The 24,366-nt window shown below is 33.1% G+C and overlaps 1 protein-coding gene across 1 annotated transcript in view; it reads left to right on the plus strand.

The window, feature by feature from the left end:
* The first annotated feature begins 14,001 nt into the window (after nucleotides 1-14,001).
* The window catches only part of LOC145269316 (uncharacterized), a 72,763-nt gene continuing 62,398 nt past the window's right edge, over nucleotides 14,002-24,366 (plus strand). Inside the window, exon 1 of the mRNA XM_080125013.1 lies at nucleotides 14,002-14,537. The gene's annotated coding sequence lies outside the window, so the exon portion shown is untranslated. The remainder of the gene's footprint in view (nucleotides 14,538-24,366) is intronic.

Genomic DNA, 24,366 nt, shown 5'->3' on the forward strand with positions numbered 1-24,366 from the left:
CCTTCAACCGCCCAGTTGTTGATAAATTTTTCAACAACTTGAGTCAGATAATGGACAAGTACAAGTTCTCACCAAGTGACATTTACAACACTGATGAGACTGGGTGCACCAGCGTTCAAAACCCTGGAGCCGTTGTCACAGAAAAAGGAAAGAAACAAGTTGGTTCAATCACCTCCGCTGAACGTGTGGAATTGGTAACGGTGGTGTACACTGTGAGTGCAATTGGATCAGTCGTGCCTCCTCTGTTCATCTTTCCCAGAGTCCACTACAGAGATCACTTCATCAGAGGTGGACCAACACAGTGCATAGGGAGGGCAACACGAAGTGGCTGGATGAATGAAGAGGTGTTTGTGGAATATTTAAATCACATCATCAAGCACACCAGATGCTCACCAGGAAAGAAAATCCTCTTAATCCTCGACAACCATGACACACACATTTCTTTGAATGTTGTGAACACAGCAAGATCTCATGGCGTTGTCTTACTGACCATTCCACCACACACTTCCCATCGTCTCCAGCCGCTCGACCGGTCAGTGTATGGACCCTTCAAAACAGCATACAACAGAGCCATGGATGGGTGGCTACGATCCAATCCAGGGAAAACAGTAAGAATATATGAAATCCCAGCTCTAGTGAACCAAGCCCAGATGATTGCCATGACACCATTGAACATTGCTGCTGGATTCCAAGCCTCGGGCATTCATCCATTTAACCGGGACATCTTTAGTGAAATTGACTTTTCCCCTTCTCTTCCAACTGACCGTGAGCAAAATGTTGCTGCAGAAAGCCTTGAGGCAAATTCTACTGTGGAAGATGCAAGACCATCAGGTGAGGTTCTGGAGCAGTCTTGCCCGTGCACAGTGATGATGTCCGACCACAAAAACAGCAAGAAGATGATCTTATGCAACCATCCGCATCTGGGTCTTGTGTTTCATCTAGCTCACATGATGTCATGCATCGTCCATACATTTCACCATCTGTAATTCAGCCATTTCCGAAAGTAGCACCAAGAAAGGCAAGAAGAGGTGGTCACAAAAAGGACAGCTCAAAGATTTTGACTGACAGCCCTGAACGACAGAAGCTGATAGCCCTTTCTGAAAATAGAAAGAGGAGCCTATTAACAAAAACAAAGCAGTGTTTGTTCAATGCTGGTGGGAAAAAGTCATGTCCCCCGAGATCTAAAACCCCATGTTCAAGTGACACTGATGATTCAGATTTTGAATTTGATGATGTGTCATCAGATAGTGATGGTGATATTGATCTGGATAGCCCAATAATCGAAGGTGACTTTGTGGTTGTCAAATATGCTGGCAAATCACGAACTGTGAACTATATTGCCCGGGTTGACACTCTCAACGGGGAGGACTTTGAGTTTGAAGATGTTTTCCTTCAAAAAGTTGCTGGGAAGGTAGGAACGGATAAGCCTGTGTTTGTTCCAAACCCAAAGGACGAAGTGGGTTTCAATGCAGAAGATGTTGTTTACAAGCTGCCACAGCCAAATAGTGTTGGCAGTTCTGTCCGTTGTTCTAGCCAGCTCGTTTTCAGCTGTGACTTGTCACAGTGGCAACTTCATTAACTTACTTTCAGATATATGTTTCAAATTTTGTGCTGGTTCATTCGCTGTAATTAACATTTCTACTTCATTATTATAATTTGTTTTTAACCACAGCAACAATTTTGGGCTTGTTCTTTCTTTATTTGCAACACATTTTTGCGTGGCACAACTTACCCCTGTGTGGCACAACTTACCCCAGAAGTTGGATCAACTTGCCCCATGGTCGGGGCAAGTTGAGCCATTTGATATGCATTTTTGTAAAGCACATGGTCGGTTTAGGTGTACTAGCAGAAAACTGCAACTTGTTTCAAAATGTTCCCAAATAAAAGAATTTTATAATAATACACTCATCTTTGCAAAATAATTAGTCGTTTGGTTCTGAAGAGCCAAAATGGAAAATTGGCTCAACTTACCCCGACTCCCCTACTTGTACAGTTTAATCAAGACATTAAAAAATAAAAATATCGAAAACAAAAAAGTCATATTGTACGTATCCGTGATGGAATGAAATGAAGTTCTCAGAAAAAAAATTCACTTAATTTGATGATGTAGTCTTTTTTTTTTTTTTTTACAGCGAAAAGATAATTTGTTATGATAGCGAGCAAACGGTAGTTTTGTTTCGATTTTTAGGAAGAAAAATTAGTATTTAAGATGGGGAAGGAGTGTCACCACTTTAGACTGAGTTATCTCCCCGTGGCGTGTTCTAAAGCTCCAAACATGGTTACTTTCAGCATGCTTTTAAAAATGTGTTTTTCGGTAAAAAAAAAAAAAAAAAAAACTACTCGATCAAATTAAGTGAATTTTTTTTTTCTGGAGATCTACATTCCAAAACGAATACGTGCAATAAACTTCTTTTTTTTTTTGTCGGAATTTATCTTGCTTCCAGATGAATTCGACGCTAAAGTAACTAACCTGAAAAAAAAAACAAAAAACAGCATGAAATAAAAGAAGGGGAGGGGTAGAGAATAAAATATAAATGTCTTGATTTGAAACGAAGAAAAAATTTTATTTAGTTGCAAATTTTTCCCTTTGCGGGCATTAAACTTAAGAAACGCCACGGTAACATATGAAAAAAATAACATGTAATGAAAAAAATAACACTGGTTCTTATAAGATGTCATGTGCATCCATTAACGAATACAATAATAAAATACAAAATGGTATATCCTAATCACACTCGCATATGAAATTAATTTTAGGAGCGTACTCACAATTGAAAGCCAGTCACGCACGTGCCTTTTTCTTTTTTTTGTTGAAAGTCCTTTTAGAACTTCCTTTCCCTCCATGTTTGCAAACTGTAGAGACATACATGAATTTCAAGACTTCGTCGCTTGTCCGGATGGGAAATTCCAAAATTCCTTGTCACGTAAAAGGTATTTTCTTTAAAATAATTTCACTCCTTGTAAAATACGCTCAAAACCGTAGTCATGTAAATAGTTTCCAGAAGTACGTCTTGTCACGTAACCGGGTATTAATTTCTCGCCGGGTTTTCTTCTTTGAAGGAGGGCTCATCAAAATTCCATTTTCAGCGCTGGGCAATGAACAACACATTCACTCTCCACGTCAGCAGAATTTCAAAAGAGGACGAAATACACGCTGGCTCGTGACGTCATCACAGAGCCAGCATTTCCCTTTTCTCAAATTAAAGGGAGTTTCGTACAAATCCAAAATATACGAAACTAAAAATCATAAAGGATACAAAATACAAAAAATCATACATAAGAACCAGATAAAAAATAATAAATCTAAACAGGGGGGGGGATGCACTATTATTGGCACAAAAGAATTCCAACATTCTCCCCCAACAGGAAATGGCAGTCAACCTACAGTTGGATGACACCTGTAAAATTTACAATACAAAAAATTTTTTTCTTTATATGAAGGTTCTGCAAGTAATCTCTGCACAACATATCCTACACTCTCGTAGGAACTTGGAGAAGCTGAACTACACACCATGTAGTCAGCAAATTCAACAGGATCCCTCATGGCATTCTTTATCGAGTTACATTCAACCTGAATCTGGACGCTCCAGTCTAACATGAGTTCACATAACTCTTCAAAAACCATTCTCCTCTTGGTTTTTACACGTTCACAGGTGGATATAGTGCTTTCTACCCTATACCCTTGATGGAGAATTTCTCTCCCAGTGCTAACATTAGCACTTAAAGTGCACAAAACTTGCACTTTCTCACAGGATAGACTCCTATCCTTTAACCACTGGCTATTGTCAGTACTACATGACCGGAGTAATATCCCACTGTCATGATTAAGTTCCTCAGTATTCTGACAAGGCTGTGGAAGATAACCACACATGCGAGTTTTCAAATTCACATGGTTAGAGGGCAAAACAATTCTAACATCCCATGGAAATCCCTCCATAAATTTCATAATATTCATGCCCACACTTACCAAGTCGTAGACACGAGGGGTATCATTCATGATACCTGGGAATCTCACTCCCAATACCTTTTTCTTTAAAATACTACTGGCAAACTGCCCGCCAGAAAAATCAAACTTCAGCACCTGACTACGCAGATCCTCTGAAGTGGCACTTGCAACCCTGCTTTCAGACTGTGATGCAACATCTTCTAAGCCAAACTTGCCAGCACTCAGCAAACAGTTTTCAGAGTCTGAATATTCGGACTTAGTAGTCGGTAACTCGCCAAGCATCTCCCTAGGGGTTTCGAACATCTCAGGGTTGCACAAGGAATCACACTCTACACCATCTGCCAACCTTGAGAGAATGAATCGAACCTGGGACGAGAACACAACATTAACAGCATCCACTTCTGCAAGCGAACAGTCCACGTCCTCACGTAAGGAATGATCACCCAACAACTCAGTTATATTATCCACCGATGCTAACCATTCATCAACATCGGCCTTCATCGTTATAAAATAAGGCTGAGGTAATTCCCTCTGCAACTGCAATAAATCCAAGACGGCGATAATTTTCCCTAAATAAAACTTTCGTTTCCTTACAAGGAATCCGGAAGAACTAGTGACCAACATCGTGCAGCGTTTTTTTTTTTTTCAAAAATATGAAATAAATTCAAACAAATACAAAAAATAGGCGTTCAAATATTATACACAAAAAAGTGCACACACAAAGGTATTTGCATAAAATTCCTTCCTCATAGCACAAACAAAACAAGACCAATACATCATATTGAGCTGTGAAAATATCAAGGGATACAATCCCCAGTTACAAATTAAGAGTCACTATGATTCAAAATTAAAATTAAGTGAATTTAAAATTCAAACTTCTATATAGAAGTTAATTGACTAGAAAATGAATAATAGCGTTAACACGCTTATAGCAATATCCCCACTGAAATGTAACCTGGGAAAAAAGTGGGAAGAGAGTTTAAATATACAACTACGTCGGGCGAGGTTACATGCCACTATGTCACATGTGTAGCTTCAAAAGAATCCAAATAACCAAATGCAAATACAGGCTAAGCAAAAAAAAGGGGAATTTTCTTTTCACAAAATCTTAGAATAATGCAGTCCGCAAAGCAAATGGGTATAAACTCGTTATAGAAAATTATAATAAATATCTTCAACGAATAAAATAATATTTCTAATAATGTTGTCTGGTTAATTCACGACCCGGAAACATTTAACACATGTGAGAGAACGCACATGTTCATTAAATCAAAATAATGGGGTATATACTTATTCCTTTTTTTTATATATATATATATTGGGGAAAAATACCAACATATAACTAAAACCGGTTTTGGACACATCGTCTCTATTTACTAGTCTCCCCACGAGGGTATAGTTAGATAAAAGCCGTTTCTTAAAGTGGGGAAAATCCAGCTTCCGAAAAATATTGAACACGCTGAATTAGGACGAAAAATAAAATTACCCCAGTCTAGCAGGATTTCTTAGTCGCTGACTGCTATAGTTTCTTAGTCGCTGAATGCTATAGTTTCTCCCAACGTAAATCACAATACCCGTGGAAATTCAACTAAAAGTAAAATATAAATTATATTCTGAAATAGGGCTACGAAAGTCTCAACTCCAATTCTAAAGAGTAGAAAATGGAAAGAGTATACGTATCGCTTAATCTTTTTATTAAGAAAAATATATAAATAATTGTGCGCTAGGCGTACGTAAAAATGCTAAATTCAGGAATTTTTATCAAGCGAAAGTCGAATGTTGGAATCATTAAATTACATTACACATTTTCCAAATTCCGGACATAGCAGTCGTCGAATGTTTTAAGGAGAGCGTTAAGAGACGCGCTAAATTACAAGTGAGAAGGGAAGGCATCAATAAGATGTGTTGTGGACGAGGAAGTAACAGAAACGCGTCTCGAAATAGAAAGGGGGAATACGCTTCGTATCATACAAGGCGTATAGTAACTTAGTTCGCTAAATTATTTGAAATAACTGACCATTTAATTTGAAAAGTGTTCTGAAATAAGGGAACACGAGTTTGTAAAATGCCTTCAAATAAAAGCAGTAAGCTTACAAAATGCTTCTAAATAAGGGAAAATAAATTTGGAAAATGCCTTTAAATAACGGAAGAAATACACAGTAGTCGAACGAATCTAAGTGATGTTGATAGTGTCAGGTAGCGAAGTTAACAGAAATTTCAAGAGGTTAAATTCAATCCTAACTTGAAAGAAAAGGAATTAAAGCGTATCTCGATTAGAAAAGGTGCACCTAATTTTTAATGTGTCCAAAATAAGGGACAACAAATATCTAAATGTATTTAATATAGAGACAAAGTTTGCGAAATGCATTTACCAAAAGAGAACGTATCTCGATGAAAGGGGAATATACTTTACTTTAAAAGCATTCCGAAAAAGGGAATAAACAATAAATTCGCAAAATGCATTTAATAGGGGACAAAATTTGCCTAATGCTTTCAAATAAAAGCAGAAATTCTCCAACTACTTTTACATAAAGGGGAAAAATTTGCAAAATGCCCTCAAATAAAAGCAGAAATTTACCAAACTACTAAACAAAGAAAAATTTGCAAAATGTCGGAATTTATCTTGCTTCCAGGTGAATTCGACGCTAAAGTAACTAACCTGAACCCCCCCCCCAAAAAAAAAACAACAAAAAAAAACAGCATGAAACAAAAGAAGTGGAGGGGGTAGAAAATAAAATATAAAGGTCTTGATTTGAAACGAAGAAGAAATTTTATTTACAATAAGTTGCAAATTTTTCCCTTTGCGGGCATTAAACTTAAGAAGCACCAAGGTAACATATTATGAAAAAAATAACATGTAATGAAAAAAATAACACTGGTTCTTATAAGATGTCGTGTGCATCCATTAACGAATACAATAATAAAATACAAAATGGTGTCTCCTAATCACACTCGCATATGAAATTAATTTTAGGAGCGTACTCACAATTGAAGCCAGTTAGGCACGTGCCTTTTTCTTTTTTTGTTGAAAGTCCTTTTAGAACCAGATAAAAAAAAATAAATGTAAACGGGGGGAATGCACCATTATTTGTACAAAATAAATTCCAACATTTTCAATATTTTCATTTTTTTAATGTATCGATTAAACTGTACAAGTATCCCCCCTTTTTTTTGGTAAGCAAAATATAGTAATTTCGCTTCTTTTCACAAATTTATTTTTTTCGTTAATAATTACTTTTCTACCTTAATTTTCTACGTAATTTTTTGAGATGTTACTATTCCAGACTTGGCAATTACGGCAATCTCCAAGGTGAGCGTGATGATATCTATTGTAAAAAATAATTCTGTGTCGGCATTAAAAATATATTTTATTTATTTATTTATTTATTTTTTATGTTAAATATGTTATGTTTATGTTATGACACGAGGAGTCATTTTGAGTTAAAAATTATTTTATTTTAAACATTTTAAGTAAAGAAAATCACATTTTAAATGTCTTAAAAGTCCGTGAACTAACGCCAAGATGGCAGTAAATCGGCTGGTTTCATAAGTGTGAAAAAAGTCAATTAAAATCACTGATTACACTGACAATTTATTCATTGAAAAAATGAGCAAAAATAATTTAATGATTAAAGAGAATACGAGGTAGGATGCCTCAATACAGCGCTTTGACTTTCACAAGATCTGGCATACACAACAGACGTCCTCACCGATACACAATATCAGCTTCTATTTCTCTATTCTGTCTAGTAGCGACTCACCACAAATATTAAAAGTGGCTGTTTAAGGAACGTTTCAGTTGTGCATACAACTGTTGTCTACACCCACGCAATTTTCGCGATCATAAAAACTAAAACTCTTCCTCTTCACCAAAGCAGTGCTTTGGCAAAAGCACCAGCGTAAAATCTGTGTATGCAGGGGTTGCAGGGCTCAGTGTAGCTTTTTGTTATGGCGAGATGAGCAATTCACCGCCGGAACTTTTTATCGAAAGAATGTTATCACTGGTCACCGGTTGAGAGAGCCTTCCCTGGGCGGGAACACTTAAAAACGTAACATGCTGTCTCTGTAAATATTCTCAATAAACTTCTCTATTTCTTTATTACTTCAGAACCTCTTTATCCATTTATTTTCCTTGTGGAATACCTTTCTTGAATATCCTTTTATTACGGCCACCCACCGCAGGGGCGCAGGATATATCAACTGGCGACGAAGATGAGATACGAACTGTAAATTCATCTAAAAAAAAAAAACAAACAAAATAAAACACGTGGTGACCGAGAACATTCTGAAAATTGTTTTTCACAAAGTTCACTTTTAATTGAAGAAAAAAGCTTCTTAGAAAGCGAAAGACTGGTGTCTGCCACAAATTTACACAAGTAAAAAATAATTTTTATATTATTGACGAGTTGAACTCCGTTTTTCTCTTTTTAAACTCCCAAAGAGTTGACGTTATATAACGTGTGTGTGTGTGTGTGCGTGCGTGCGTGTGTGTGTAAATTGTGACTTTCTTCATGATTAACGGACGTGTTTTTTGTATTTGGTTAATACGATAAAAAACTAACAAATGAACAATACTGAGGAATCTGTGTTTATTTAATAAAGAAAATTTTTTAAAAGAAGTTTACGAGTGTCTGCTGAAGTAGACGAAAAAAAGAGTCTCTTGAAATTTTGTCAAGTGTTATTTTAACGGTGATTTTTTTTTCGGAACTTTCCTATGTGTTGACAATTTTCTGTGAAAATAAGCATCTTGTTTTTGAACAATATATTTTTTTCTTCTCTGTGGTATACGTTAACTTGCTATTGATACATTTAAAAAGAAAATGACATCGGAACAAATAGCGACGTTGACGAAAACGTTAACTGAAAGTTTAATCGCTCAACAAAAAGCCCAAATGGATTTTCAAAAACAAATGCTAATTCAACAAGAACGTTTCGAAACTCTTGTAATACAACAAACGACGGATAATCGCTTATTTTGTGAAACGATTTTGTCAGAAAAATCTAAGGAGGGTGCATCCATATTTTTTTCGGCTGAGGGTATAGCGGACTCGCTTTCAGAGCTTAAATATGTTCCAGAAAAGGGTGACACTTTTCCAGCCTATTATCGTAGGTTTGAAACGATATTTACAAAACGATGCGAGAAGTGGTCGGATGAGAAAAAAATAACACTATTACTCCAAAAAATGGGCACAGAAGAAAATACTAAATTCACGAATTTGATATTGCCTAAAAAAAACAGAAGAGATCTCTTTTTCTGAAACGGTGCAAATTTTGTGTGTTATATTCGGTGAAAGAGATAGTCTTTTTCATACACGGTATAGGTGTTTAAATATGTCAAAAGACGAAACTGATGACATTGTCACATATGCGGGCAAAGTCAACGCCCAGTGTGAACTGTTTAAATTAAAGGATTTATCAGTGGACATATTTAAGTGCTACATATTTTTCCAGGGACTGACAGCATCGAAGGACAAGGATTTAAGGTCAAGGATATTATCAATCATGGAGCAAGACCCGGAAATGAACTTGCAAAAAGTGACAGAAGAATGTCAAAAATTGATAAATGTAAAAAGGGACACTACGAGGATAGAGGGAAAAGTCACATCCCAAGTCCAGGTAGAAAACAGAAGACATTTCCAAAAGACAAAGGGAAAAGTTTTGAATGTTGGAGTTGTGCGGGTCGGCACTTAAGAAAAAACTGCGTTTATAAAGACCAACGTTATACCAAATGTGGCCTAGTGGGACACCGGGCATCCCACTGCCGAACTATGCAAGACAAAAGACGGAAATGGAAGCCAAAAGTAAATGTGGTCTTGTCCAAAGAAGAAATAAAACAAGGAGGGAAACGAAAATTCGTTCACACACAAATAAATGGTCACTCAGTGAAGCTACTTTTAGACACAGGTAGCGACATATCAATTATGGACGAAGTGACCTGGAAGAGAATTGGTGGTCCAAAACTGAGAAAAACACAAAAAATTGCAAAAGGTGTTTCCGGAGAGCGATTCAAATTCATGGGAGAATTTAATTGCAGCGTTTCTCTTGGATCGAAAACTTTTTCCTCAAACCTTTCAGTTGTTCCAGGAATAAATTCTTGCCTTTTTGGAATTGATTGGATTGTTTTGTTTGATTTATGGGAGCTACCCATGAATTCATTTTGCAATAATGTAAGAGCGTTGGAAAAGAAAAATTCCAAACAAAATGACCATTTTTTGGCAGTGTTAAAAAGTGAATTCCCCAAAGTTTTTTATGAGGGATTAGGAGTGTGCACCAAAACTGAAGTAAATTTTGAATTAAAACAGAATGTGAAACCTGTTTTTAGACCAAACAGAAATGTGCCTTTTTCTTCAAAAGAAGATATTGAAATTGAACTAAAAGACTACAAAAGAATGGTGTAGTCGAAAAAGTTGACTATTCTGAGTGGGCGAGCCCCACTGTGTATGTTAAAAAGAAAAATAAGAAGATTCGGGTATGTGTCGATTTTTCTACAGGCCTTAATGACTGTCTGATGGATCATAGTTATCCACTTCCATCTCCTGAAGACAAAGCTGAATGGAGGTAGAATTTTCTCCAAAATCGACTTATCGGAAGCTTACCTTCAGGTAAAAGTCAGTGAAGAATGTTCTAAGTATTTGTGTATCAATACCCATCTAGGACTTTTCCGACTCAAAAGACTTCCTTTTGGATTAAAAGTGGCCCCAGCACTATTTCAGTAAATAATGGATACGATGCTTGCTGATTTAGATGTTGCAATCGCATATTTGGATGACATCCTTGTCAAAAGTAAAAATGTACAGGAACATAAGGAACACATCAGAGCAGTTTTCCAAAGAATTGAGGAATTTTGTTTCAAGTTAAGTGCCGAAAAATGTGAATTCTTTTTAAAACAGATAAAATATCTTGGTCAAATTATCGACAGCCAAGGCAGAAGACCGGATCCTCAGAGAACAGAAGCAATCGAGAGGATGCCAGCACCCAATAATGTTGCCCAGTTACAATCTTTTTGGGGTTTGGCTCAATATTATGCTATTTATATTCCAAACATGCATAAGTTGAGAGCACCATTGAATGATTTGTTAAAAAAAGGACAAAAGTGGATTTGGTCAAAAGAATGCCAAAATCCGTTTGAAGATATTAAGAAATGCCTGCTATCAGATTTAGCTCTAGCACATTTTGATCCACAGAAAGAATTGATTGTTGCATCAGATGCAAGTGACTACGGAGTAGGAGCAGTTCTTCTCCATAAACTTGAAGATAGATCAAAAAAGCCAATAGCCCATGCATCCAGATCACTTTTGCCTGCTGAAAGAAACTATTTCCAAATTGAAAAAGAAAGCTTGGCGATTATTTATGCCATTAAAAAATTCCATAGATTTATTCATGGAAGGATGTTTACTTTGCAAACCGACCACAAACCCTTATTGACTATTTTTGGCTTTAAAAAAGGCATACCTACGCACACTGCAAACAGACTCTAACGATGGAGAATAATTCTACTAAATTATAACTTTAAAATGGAGTACATTTCATCGAAAAATATCGGACATGCAAATGGACTGTCCAGGCTCATCCAAAAGTGTGCTGAACCTTTGGAAGACACAGTAATAGCTGTATTGACAGAGGAAAAAGAACTCTCCGGATTACTGTGCAACACAATCAGAGAGTTACCAGTGACTCTAGACGAAATAAATAAGGCAGCAGAAAAGGATGATTATATTGTGAAAATGAAAAAGTTGGTGCAACTAAATGGAAAATCAAAGAAAGACCCTAAAATTTTACCATTTTCCATTTGTGCTCAAACCTTGATGTACGCAGACAGAGTCGTCATACCGACTACACTTCAGAGAAGAATTTTAAAAGAATTTCATAGTGGTCATCCAGGCATGTCGAGAATAAAAGCTTTAATGCGTGGATATACGTATTGGCCTAGGATGGACCAGGACATTGAAAAACTCGTAAGAGAGTGTCAAGGGTGTCAGCTAGCAGCAAAGGCACCACCTGTGCAGATACAACCGTGGCCAAAGACTGATACACCGTGGACTCGGTTACATATCGATTATGCAGGTCCTTTAAATGGACATTATTTCTTAGTGGTCATCGACAGTTTCACAAAATGGCCAGAAGTGTTTAAATACAAACACCCTACTTCGACTGAAGAGAACTCTTAGTGCATCTATTGTAATAGATGCACTAAGAGTTCTCTTCAGTCGTTTTGAAGTGCCTAAAACTATTGTCAGCGACAACGGCACCCAATTTACCAGCAAAGAATTTGAAGAATTCTGCAAGGCTCTAGCCATTGAACATTTAACAACGGCAATCTTCCACCCAAGGTCAAATTGCTTAGCAGAGAGGTTCGTCGATACATTCAAAAGAGCCGTGAAAAAGAAAAACCCAAGGCATGGACACTGATAAGAAGAGTCCTGAACAATTTTTATCGGTGTCCAGGATAACTCCGAACCCAAACACTGATACCGGTTCGTCACCAGCCGAACTGATGTTTGCATGGAAAATCAGATCTGTATTTGACAGAATTTTACCAAGTGCAACCAGAGTAACAACAACAAAAGAAAATTTTCCAACAAGGTTTTACAAACCTGGTGACAGAATATTCTTCCTGAATTACAGGAGTGGAAAAAATTTTTGGGAGGAGAGGATTATCATGAAAAGAATCGGACACATGCTATATTCTGTAAGAAGTAATAAATTCGACTGTCGCAGGCATATAAATCAGCTAAGACCTCGACACACTGATGACTACAAACAGGCAGAAGAAAATGACCTGCCCCTAGAGGTTTTGTATGATTCTTTTAATATTCCCCAACCCTTAACAGAACTTACTCCAGATTTGAGAGTTCCAGCTTCTCCACCAACTGCACCCACTCAAACGATATTGAGGAGAAAAAGTACAAGGGTAAAAAGAAAAGTTAACCGGCTGAGCCCCAAGCCAAAAAGCAAACAATATTAAGCCAAATTCTCTTGGGAGAAATTGTCTTGGGGTAGGTGTTATGGCGAGATGAGCAATTCACCGCCGGAACTTTTTATCGAAAGAACGTTATCACCGGTCACCGGTTGTGAGAGCCTTCCCTGGGCGGGAACACTTAAAAAACGTAACATGCTGTCTCTGTAAATATTCTCAATAAACTTCTCTATTTCTTTATTACTTCAGAACCTCTTTATTCATTTATTTTCCTTGTGGAATACCTTTCTTGAATATCCTTTTATTACGGCCACCCACCGCAGGATATATCACTTTTGAATTCAGCAGCATAATGGCGAGAATAAATTCAGTCTTTATATGTTTGATGCGTGTTCCGCCGAATTCTGACGAGGAGCCACCATTTTGTAGGGGACACGAATAGGAATGTTTTTTTCTGTTTCTCGTTTTTGAGTAATCCGTCCGGGTTCTGTTAAGAAGAATTGTCAATTTGAGGAAGAAAAGCTTAGAAAGTTTGTGAAAAATATTGAATAATTCGACCCCCTGTCTTTCCACGCGTATAACTACTCGAAAAATATAATTCAACCCCTATTTTTTTTCCATTAAAGGAGCAACGACCAAGTTTTCATTAAAAAAAAACAAAAAACAAAAAAAAACAACGTGATTTAAAAAAAAAAAAGGTTTCAAACTTCGGACTTTACAGGTAAATTTCTAAAAAAAACTCTACTTTTTTTGTTTTAAATTTGAATATATTATTTCTTGATCTGTTATCTTCAATTTGTGATATATAAAACTTTGGTGAGGTAATTAATTATTTACTTTTTAATAGACATTTCAAAATGGATATTGTTACCATTAGGTACGTGCAAAATGAATAGTCGATGCTCAAAATGTATAAACATTTTGACCCCTCCCTTTACTTAAAAATTCACCAAAAAAAAAAAAAAAAATTAACCAGTTTTAATGAAATTTTCAGTATTTTTCAAATAATGATCGTGGAATATAATGAACCCATTGTTTTTATTGGAATCTTAGTGGAAATGTATTATTTTGTTTAAACAAAAAAATACCTTTTCTAAAATTACCGTTCTCAGTAAAAAAAAAAAGAAAATGGATTAATTTATTTTTGCCTTTTTTATGAAAAAAAATAAAATTGTAAGAATTAAAAAAAGAAAAAAATAATTTTTAGGAACATTACGAAAAAGCCCCAAAAGACCGTATAACGAATTCGATATAACTCGAAGAAAAATGAATTTCTCGAACTACAGATGTTATCATTGAATTTATTTACTCAAATTTACTTAAATCAATATCTCTTGATATTTTAACGTAGGAACTTTTTAATCAGGATACGAGGAATTGGTTCTCACCGGCAACTCGTAACTTCCTGCATTACAATCTTACCTACTTACTACTACTACTACTACTACTACTACTCAACGCCAACATCATCACCATCATCATCATCTGAGCGAGAAAGACAGAGAGAAAGATGAAGACGGAGGAGAAAGTAATGCATTAGAAAGCCTTTGGTTGATGACGCATGCGCCGTCGACTAGAATATGATGTTGATATCAGTTTCATTCTATCACACAAAATACACGAGCAATTCTTAAACGGTCAAAGTAAACTCCAAACGAAAGAAGATCGACAAAGGTAAGTTACTTGAATTAGGTTACATTTTTGTAAATATGTTTTTATTAACTTTGCAACCAACTTTGTACGCATTTTTTTTTTCCAGGGAAAATGTCGATAATAGCGCTTAAGGTGTATCAGAATTTTGGGGGATTTTTGACACCCTAACACAAAACTGAATAAAATATAAAAAAAACTCGTAATTTCTCTTTTTAAAGTGGGTTGTTTATTTTCTTTATCGAATATACTTCCAAAATAAACTAATAAAGTTGTTTAAAAAATAATAGAAAAATTATTTTTTATTTAAAAAAAAACAAAACAAAAAAAAAACCGGTGTTTATAAAGTGCCGGTGCGCGTTCAACCAGCGATTTTTTTTTTTTTTTTTTTTTTTTTTTTTGCGTAATGAAATCAATTGAATTTTATGAGTGAAATATTTTTCAATTTTTTCACTTTAAAAATCTATCAAAATTTTCTATTCGTTCAATTTTTACGATATTTTCAGGGTCAATGTGAAATTTTATATTCTTGCCAGTAAACAAAATATAATATTTTAGACACACTTTTTTTTAACCCCTCCCCCATTTTGAAATGTTTATTAAAATTTTAATAATTAATTTACTCACCAAAGTTTTATATATCACAAATTGAAGATAAAAGATCAATAAATAATATATTCTAATTTAAAACAAAAGAAGTGCTTTTTGGAAATGTATCTGTAAAGTCTAAAGTGTAATACCTCCTTTTTTTTTTTAAACCACATTTTTTTTTTAAGTGGAAACTTATGTTACGCTTAGAATGTCAAGTGAATATCGGACGCTTACAACAATTTTTTCTATTTCAGTCAATGTTTTCTTTTTTTAGATACTAAAAAAATATTCACTCGATAAAGAAGTATTAAAATATGCCAATCAAAGATTCATGTATTTCATTAAGAGAATAAAAAAAATAAAAAATCGGTCGGCTGTTTTATTTGTTTAATGGCAAAAACTTATAAGTGAATGTGTTCAGTTTTTACCTATGGAGGCACCAAAATACTAATTTTGGTTAACAGCACACAATAAAAAGAGATATTAATTATGGCGTTTATAAGTCACCGTAAGACAATCGCGAAAAAAAAAAATCAGAGATTTGCCTCCCTTTATTTGAATAGTTCAAAAAAAAAAATCTGAGTTCGTGATTTTTTTAATCCTTGTTTAAAAAAGTATTTTATTTAAAAAGGACATGGAATATAGGTATAAATATGGATAAATTCTTAACAATGAACAATTGAAGTACTCATTGAATAGTTTTTATTGGTAAGTGACTTTTTGGAATTTATATATATTGTTTATAATCAAAGTAAGTAAAATTTCATTGATTTTCTTTAAATCTTTTTTAAAGAAAACCGATTTAAAAAAAACAAATATTGCATAATTTGCTATTAAACTTGTTATTTATTTTTAATTTGGTTTTGCTCCTTTGATTAAAAAAAATTAGGGGTTGAATTACATTTTTCAAGAAGTTATAAGCTTCAAAAGACAGTGTTTACCACAAATTTTTACGGACGATTTCTGACACTGCTAGCGCTGAGATAAATAATTCTTTCAAAACTAATTAAAAATGAATATAATTTATTCGATAGGTACCTCCAAAACAATGTGAAAAAAAGAAAGCCTGATTCCATGACGTCAGAATTGTGTTAGCTATACGAACTATGGAAAAGCAGAAGCGACTTAATGATTTTTAAAATCCTTTGTTTATCTTCTTAAAACTGAAATTAATAATTAATATTTATTATAATTTTATTAGGTTTTAAGATTTACACAGTTTAATTATCAATAATATTATAAACATTTGTATATTAAATATGAAATACAGCTTTACTGAATGTTAATTTGATTAACTGGGGCTTCCATATTTTGTTCGGTAAAAAGAGACAAACAAAATATGAGGAGAGCCTACAAAATGCTTAATATTTGTGCAATAATATTTTAAAATTGGTTTTAATCTGGAGATACAATAGCTGACAAGAGCCATGTTTATATTAAAACTTAATATTTAAAAATAAAATTTAAACACAATTAACTAAAAATCTATGTTGTAACGGAATATTTTGAAATAATGGAATTTTAATAGTTTTAATCGTTTAAAAATTAATTAATGTTTACGAAGTTTCTTTTTCTTGGCAATTCAACTGATTATAGTATATATTAATTCGAAAAAATATAATATTAAATTTATATCATTTTTTAATTGCAACTTCAAGGTAAATGTTTGTTCAATACATATTTAAATTAAAAAAATATATGTTTTACTTATTAGAACTCTTATGTCTCATATTAAATAGAAATTTAGATAGATTTAAATATATTTTGTTCAAATTTCGAAAAAATAAATGGGGAGGGGGCACGTACTAAAAAAATATTTCCGCTCGTATATTTTACGAAAACTGCATTTTATATGTAATTGCATTCTAAAATGGATAAGTATCGAAAATTTCACCATTAGTTGATTTTTGCTAGATTTATTAAACATGGGTATGTTTTCACGTTCGAAATGCTTATTCCATGGGAACGTTATTTTAAAGTGCCAATTATGTAAACACGATTTTCGTCTTGCAATTTAATTATTTTCGTATGATGAAAAAGTTTTTTTTAAATCATTACTCGTTTATTTTGCCCTTCTTTTAAATGATACAAAAGTTATATTGATAATAGTTATAATAATAGATAGTTATGATAATAGATAAAAGTTATATTATAATAAAGTTACATCGTTTTACATATGGGGGGGGGTAATTCTGTGGTGACTTTTGGAAGTGCCTATTATTCGACGATTGAATTCTGTAGTTAATAGCATGACTTTATTTTTCTATTTGCGACTTCATTTTACATGATTACGAGAAAAGCAAATGGCGTCACGCAAGCAAAAGAAAAGGATGTTTTTTTAGTTTTCAATCAATTTCTATAAACACATGATATTTAGATTGATAGCTTTGGACTCTATTTCTATAAACACATGATATTTAGATTGATAGCTTTGGACTCTATTTCTATAAACACATGATATTTAGATTAATAGCTTTGGACTCTATTTCTATAAACACATGATATTTAGATTGATAGCTTTGGACTCTATTTCTATAAACACATGATATTTAGATTAATAGCTTTGGACTCTATTTCTATAAACACATGATATTTAGATTGATAGCTTTGGACTCTATTTCTATAAACACATGATATTTAGATTAGTAGCTTTGGACTCTATTTCTATAAACACATGATATTTAGATTGATAGCTTTGGACTCTATTTCTATAAACACATGATATTTAGATTGATAGCTTTGGACTCTATTTCTATAAACACATGATATTTAGATTAATAGCTTTGGACTCTATTTCTATAGACACATGATATTTAGATTGATAGCTTTGGACTCTATTTCTATAAACACATGATATTTAGATTGATAGCTTTGGACTCTATTTCTATAAACACATGATATTTAGATTGATAGCTTTGGACTCTATTTCTATAAACACATGATATTTAGATTGATAGCTTTGGACTCTATTTCCGAGTACTAAGTAGTTATTGCTTTGTGTCATTTTCCTATTTATTCTGTAGGGAAAATTTTAGTGTGCTTGCTTGATTAGCACGAGGGTTAATCGCTTAAGAAAAGAAACAGAAAAGTCTTAAATTCAAAATCTGACCGACACAAGACAAAAAACGTTTCTTATGCAAATTGAGACCTATTCGGGTTTGACAATATAAAAAGCCAGCATATCTTCACTTAAGGATGGTTTCTTTTTTGGTGGCTCAATGTCGGTACGGTGTACTTTACAATCTGATGTCAGTTGGAAAAAAACATGTTTGTGATAGCATCGAAAATGGGAACAGAACGGAGTGTTCTTCGACGTGACAAACTTAACTATCTGAAAATCATTCTTCTTTTCTTCTGTAACTCAAACATTCAACAATTAGAAGCTATTTCGGCATATATTACCTTTTGGTGATGAAGGGCAGGATTTTTTGATGTCCGGTTGATTCCAGAATTTAGTGGTGTTGCAGCCTATTATCGAGTGGATCAGAAATGTGTAACTTGTGCAAGAGCTTTGAACTATGAAAAATGTTGAGCGAGTCCTGCTACTCTGATTGAATGGTGTGGCTCAGAAAACAGCAGCTTTCGTAGAAACAGCTAGGAAAAACCGTCAGGTTATGGAGATTTTTTAGAAATACCATCGTCAAGTTATGGAGATTTTTTAGAAATACCGTAGTCAAGTTATGGAGATTTTTTAGAAATACCATCGTCAAGTTATGGAGATTTTTTAGAAATACCGTAATCAAGTTATGGAGATTTTTTAGAAATACCATCGTCACGTTATGGAGATTTTTTAGAAATATCATCATCAAGTTATGGAGATTTTTTAGAAATACCGTAGTCAAGTTATGGAGATTTTTTAGAAATACCGTAGTCAAGTTATGGAGATTTTTTAGAAATACCGTAGTCAAGTTATGGAGATTTTTTAGAAATACCGTAGTCAAGTTATGGAGATTTTTTAGAAATACCGTAGTCAAGTTATGGAGATTTTTTAGAAATACCGTAGTCAAGTTATGGAGATTTTTTAGAAATACCATAGTCAAGTTATGGAGATTTTTTAGAAATACCGTAATCAAGTTATGGAGATTTTTTAGAAATACCATAGTCAAGTTATGGAGATTTTTTAGAAATACCTTAGTCAAGTTATGGAGATTTTTTAGAAATACCGTAATCAAGTTATGGAGATTTTTTAGAAATACCATAGTCAAGTTATGGAGATTTTTTAGAAATACCGTAGTCAAGTTATGGAAATTTTTTAGAAATACCGTAGTCAAGTTATAGAGATTTTTTAGAAATACCGTAGTCAAGTTATGGAGATTTTTTAGAAATACCGTAATCAAGTTATGGAGATTTTTTAGAAATACCGTAATCAAGTTATGGAGATTTTTTAGAAATACCATAGTCAAGTTATGGAGATTTTTTAGAAATACCGTAGTCAAGTTATGGAGATTTTTTAGAAATACCGTAGTCAAGTTATGGAGATTTTTTAGAAATACCGTAGTCAAGTTATGGAGATTTTTTAGAAATACCGTAATCCAGTTATGGAGATTTTTTCGAAATACCATAGTCAAGTTATGGAGATTTTTTAGAAATACCATAGTCAAGTTATGGAGATTTTTTAGAAATACCGTAGTCAAGTTATGGAGATTTTTTAGAAATACCGTAGTCAAGTTATGGAGATTTTTTAGAAATACCGTAGTCAAGTTATGGAGATTTTTTAGAAATACCGTAGTCAAGTTATGGAGATTTTTTAGAAATACCGTAATCCAGTTATGGAGATTTTTTAGAAATACCGTAGTCAAGTTATGGAGATTTTTTAGAAATACCATAGTCAAGTTATGGAGATTTTTTAGAAATACCGTAGTCAAGTTATGGAGATTTTTTAGAAATACCGTAGTCAAGTTATGGAGATTTTTTAGAAATACCGTAGTCAAGTTATGGAGATTTTTTAGAAATACCGTAATCCAGTTATGGAGATTTTTTAGAAATACCGTAGTCAAGTTATGGAGATTTTTTAGAAATACCATAGTCAAGTTATGGAGATTTTTTAGAAATACCGTAGTCAAGTTATGGAGATTTTTTAGAAATACCGTAGTCAAGTTATGGAGATTTTTTAGAAATACCGTAGTCAAGTTATGGAGATTTTTTAGAAATACCGTAATCCAGTTATGGAGATTTTTTAGAAATACCGTAGTCAAGTTATGGAGATTTTTTAGAAATACCATAGTCAAGTTATGGAGATTTTTTAGAAATACCGTAGTCAAGTTATGGAGATTTTTTAGAAATACCATAGTCAAGTTATGGAGATTTTTTCGAAAAACCATAGTCAAGTTATGGAGATTTTTTAGAAATACCGTAGTCAAGTTATGGAGATTTTTTAGAAATACCGTAGTCAAGTTATGGAGATTTTTTAGAAATACCATAGTCAAGTTATGGAGATTTTTTAGAAATACCATAGTCAAGTTATGGAGATTTTTTAGAAATACCGTAGTCAAGTTATGGAGATTTTTTAGAAATACCGTAGTCAAGTTATGGAGATTTTTTAGAAATACCGTAGTCAAGTTATGGAGATTTTTTAGAAATACCGTAGTCAAGTTATGGAGATTTTTTAGAAATACCGTAGTCAAGTTATGGAGATTTTTTAGAAATACCGTAATCCAGTTATGGAGATTTTTTAGAAATACCGTAGTCAAGTTATGGAGATTTTTTAGAAATACCATAGTCAAGTTATGGAGATTTTTTAGAAATACCGTAGTCAAGTTATGGAGATTTTTTAGAAATACCGTAGTCAAGTTATGGAGATTTTTTAGAAATACCGTAGTCAAGTTATGGAGATTTTTTAGAAATACCGTAATCCAGTTATGGAGATTTTTTAGAAATACCGTAGTCAAGTTATGGAGATTTTTTAGAAATACCATAGTCAAGTTATGGAGATTTTTTAGAAATACCGTAGTCAAGTTATGGAGATTTTTTAGAAATACCGTAGTCAAGTTATGGAGATTTTTTAGAAATACCGTAGTCAAGTTATGGAGATTTTTTAGAAATACCGTAATCCAGTTATGGAGATTTTTTAGAAATACCGTAGTCAAGTTATGGAGATTTTTTAGAAATACCATAGTCAAGTTATGGAGATTTTTTAGAAATACCGTAGTCAAGTTATGGAGATTTTTTAGAAATACCATAGTCAAGTTATGGAGATTTTTTCGAAATACCATAGTCAAGTTATGGAGATTTTTTAGAAATACCGTAGTCAAGTTATGGAGATTTTTTAGAAATACCGTAGTCAAGTTATGGAGATTTTTTAGAAATACCATAGTCAAGTTATGGAGATTTTTTAGAAATACCATAGTCAAGTTATGGAGATTTTTTAGAAATACCGTAGTCAAGTTATGGAGATTTTTTAGAAATACCGTAGTCAAGTTATGGAGATTTTTTAGAAATACCGTAATCCAGTTATGGAGATTTTTTAGAAATACCGTAGTCAAGTTATGGAGATTTTTTAGAAATACCATAGTCAAGTTATGGAGATTTTTTAGAAATACCGTAGTCAAGTTATGGAGATTTTTTAGAAATACCATAGTCAAGTTATGGAGATTTTTTAGAAATACCATAGTCAAGTTATGGAGATTTTTTAGAAATACCGTAGTCAAGTTATGGAGATTTTTTAGAAATACCGTAGTCAAGTTATGGAGATTTTTTAGAAATACCGTAGTCAAGTTATGGAGATTTTTTAGAAATACCGTTATCCAGTTATGGAGATTTTTTAGAAATACCATAGTCAAGTTATGGAGATTTTTTAGAAATACCATAGTCAAGTTATGGAGATTTTTTAGAAATACCGTAGTCAAGTTATGGAGATTTTTTAGAAATACCGTAGTCAAGTTATGGAGATTTTTTAGAAATACCGTAGTCAAGTTATGAAGATTTTTTAGAAATACCGTAATCCAGTTATGGAGATTTTTTAGAAATACCATAGTCAAGTTATGGAGATTTTTTAGAAATACCGTAGTCAAGTTATGGAGATTTTTTAGAAATACCGTAGTCAAGTTATGGAGATTTTTTAGAAATCCCGTAATCCAGTTATGGAGATTTTTTAGAAATACCATAGTCAAGTTATGGAGATTTTTTAGAAATACCATAGTCAAGTTATGGAGATTTTTTAGAAATACCGTAGTAAAGTTATGGAGATTTTTTAGAAATACCGTAGTAAAGTTATGGAGATTTTTTAGAAATACCGTAGTCAAGTTATGGAGATTTTTTAGAAATACCGTAGTCAAGTTATGGAGATTTTTTAGAAATACCGTAGTCAAGTTATGGAGATTTTTTAGAAATACCGGAGTCAAGTTATGGAGATTTTTTAGAAATACCGTAGTCAAGTTATGGAGATTTTTTAGAAATACCGTAATCCAGTTATGGAGATTTTGTAGAAATACCATAGTCAAGTTATGGAGATTTTTTAGAAATACCGTAGTCAAGTTATGGAGATTTTTTAGAAATACCGTAGTCAAGTTATGGAGATTTTTTAGAAATACCATAGTCAAGTTATGGAGATTTTTTAGAAATACCGTAGTCAAGTTATGGAGATTTTTTAGAAATACCGTAGTCAAGTTATGGAGATTTTTTAGAAATCCCGTAATCCAGTTATGGAGATTTTTTAGAAATACCATAGTCAAGTTATGGAGATTTTTTAGAAATACCATAGTCAAGTTATGGAGATTTTTTAGAAATACCGTAGTCAAGTTATGGAGATTTTTTAGAAATACCGTAGTCAAGTTATGGAGATTTTTTAGAAATCCCGTAATCCAGTTATGGAGATTTTTTAGAAATACCATAGTCAAGTTATGGAGATGTTTTAGAAATACCGTAGTCAAGTTATGGAGATTTTTTAGAAATACCGTAGTCAAGTTATGGAGATTTTTTAGAAATACCGTAGTCAAGTTATGGAGATTTTTTAGAAATACCGTAGTCAAGTTATGGAGATTTTTTAGAAATACCGTAGTCAAGTTATGGAGATTTTTTAGAAATACCGTAATCCAGTTATGGAGATTTTTTAGAAATACCATAGTCAAGTTATGGAGATTTTTTAGAAATACCGTAGTCAAGTTATGGAGATTTTTTAGAAATACCGTAGTCAAGTTTTGGAGATTTTTTAGAAATACCGTAGTCACGTTATGGAGATTTTTTAGAAATCCCGTAATCCAGTTATGGAGATTTTTTAGAAATACCATAGTCAAGTTATGGAGATTTTTTAGAAATACCATAGTCAAGTTATGGAGATTTTTTAGAAATACCATAGTCAAGTTATGGAGATTTTTTAGAAATACCGTAGTCAAGTTATGGAGATTTTTTAGAAATACCGTAGTCAAGTTATGGAGATTTTTTAGAAATACCGTAGTCAAGTTATGCAGATTTTTTAGAAATACCGTAGTCAAGTTATGGAGATTTTTTAGAAATACCGTAGTCAAGTTATGGAGATTTTTTAGAAATACCGTAGTCAAGTTATGGAGATTTTTTAGAAATACCGTAGTCAAGTTATGGAGATTTTTTAGAAATACCGTAGTCAAGTTATGGAGATTTTTTTAGAAATACCGTAATCCAGTTATGGAGATTTTTTAGAAATACCATAGTCAAGTTATGGAAATTTTTTAGAAATACCGTAGTCAAGTTATGGAGATTTTTTAGAAATACCGTAGTCAAGTTATGGAGATTTTTTAGAAATACCGTAGTCAAGTTATGGAGATTTTTTAGAAATACCGTAGTCAAGTTATGGAGATTTTTTAGAAATACCGTAATCCAGTTATGGAGATTTTTTAGAAATACCGTAGTCAAGTTATGGAAATTTTTTAGAAATACCATAGTCAAGTTATGGAGATTTTTTAGAAATACCGTAGTCAAGTTATGGAGATTTTTTAGAAATACCGTAGTCAAGTTATGGAGATTTTTTAGAAATACCGTAGTCAAGTTATGGAGATTTTTTAGAAATCCCGTAATCAAGTTATGGAGATTTTTTAGAAATACCGTAATCCAGTTATGGAGATTTTTTAGAAATACCGTAGTCAAGTTATGGAGATTTTTTAGAAATACCGTAATCAAGTTATGGAGATTTTTTAGAAATACCGTAGTCAAGTTATGGAGATTTTTTAGAAATACCGTAATCAAGTTATGGAGATTTTTTAGAAATACCGTAATCAAGTTACGGAGATTTTTTAGAAATACTGTAGTCAAGTTATGGAGATTTTTTAGAAATACCGTAGTCAAGTTACAG

Source organism: Euprymna scolopes, chromosome 45 (assembly GCF_053919585.1).
Source record: "Euprymna scolopes isolate OS-2025 chromosome 45, ASM5391958v1, whole genome shotgun sequence".
In the NCBI taxonomy this organism is placed as follows: domain Eukaryota; kingdom Metazoa; phylum Mollusca; class Cephalopoda; order Sepiida; family Sepiolidae; genus Euprymna; species Euprymna scolopes.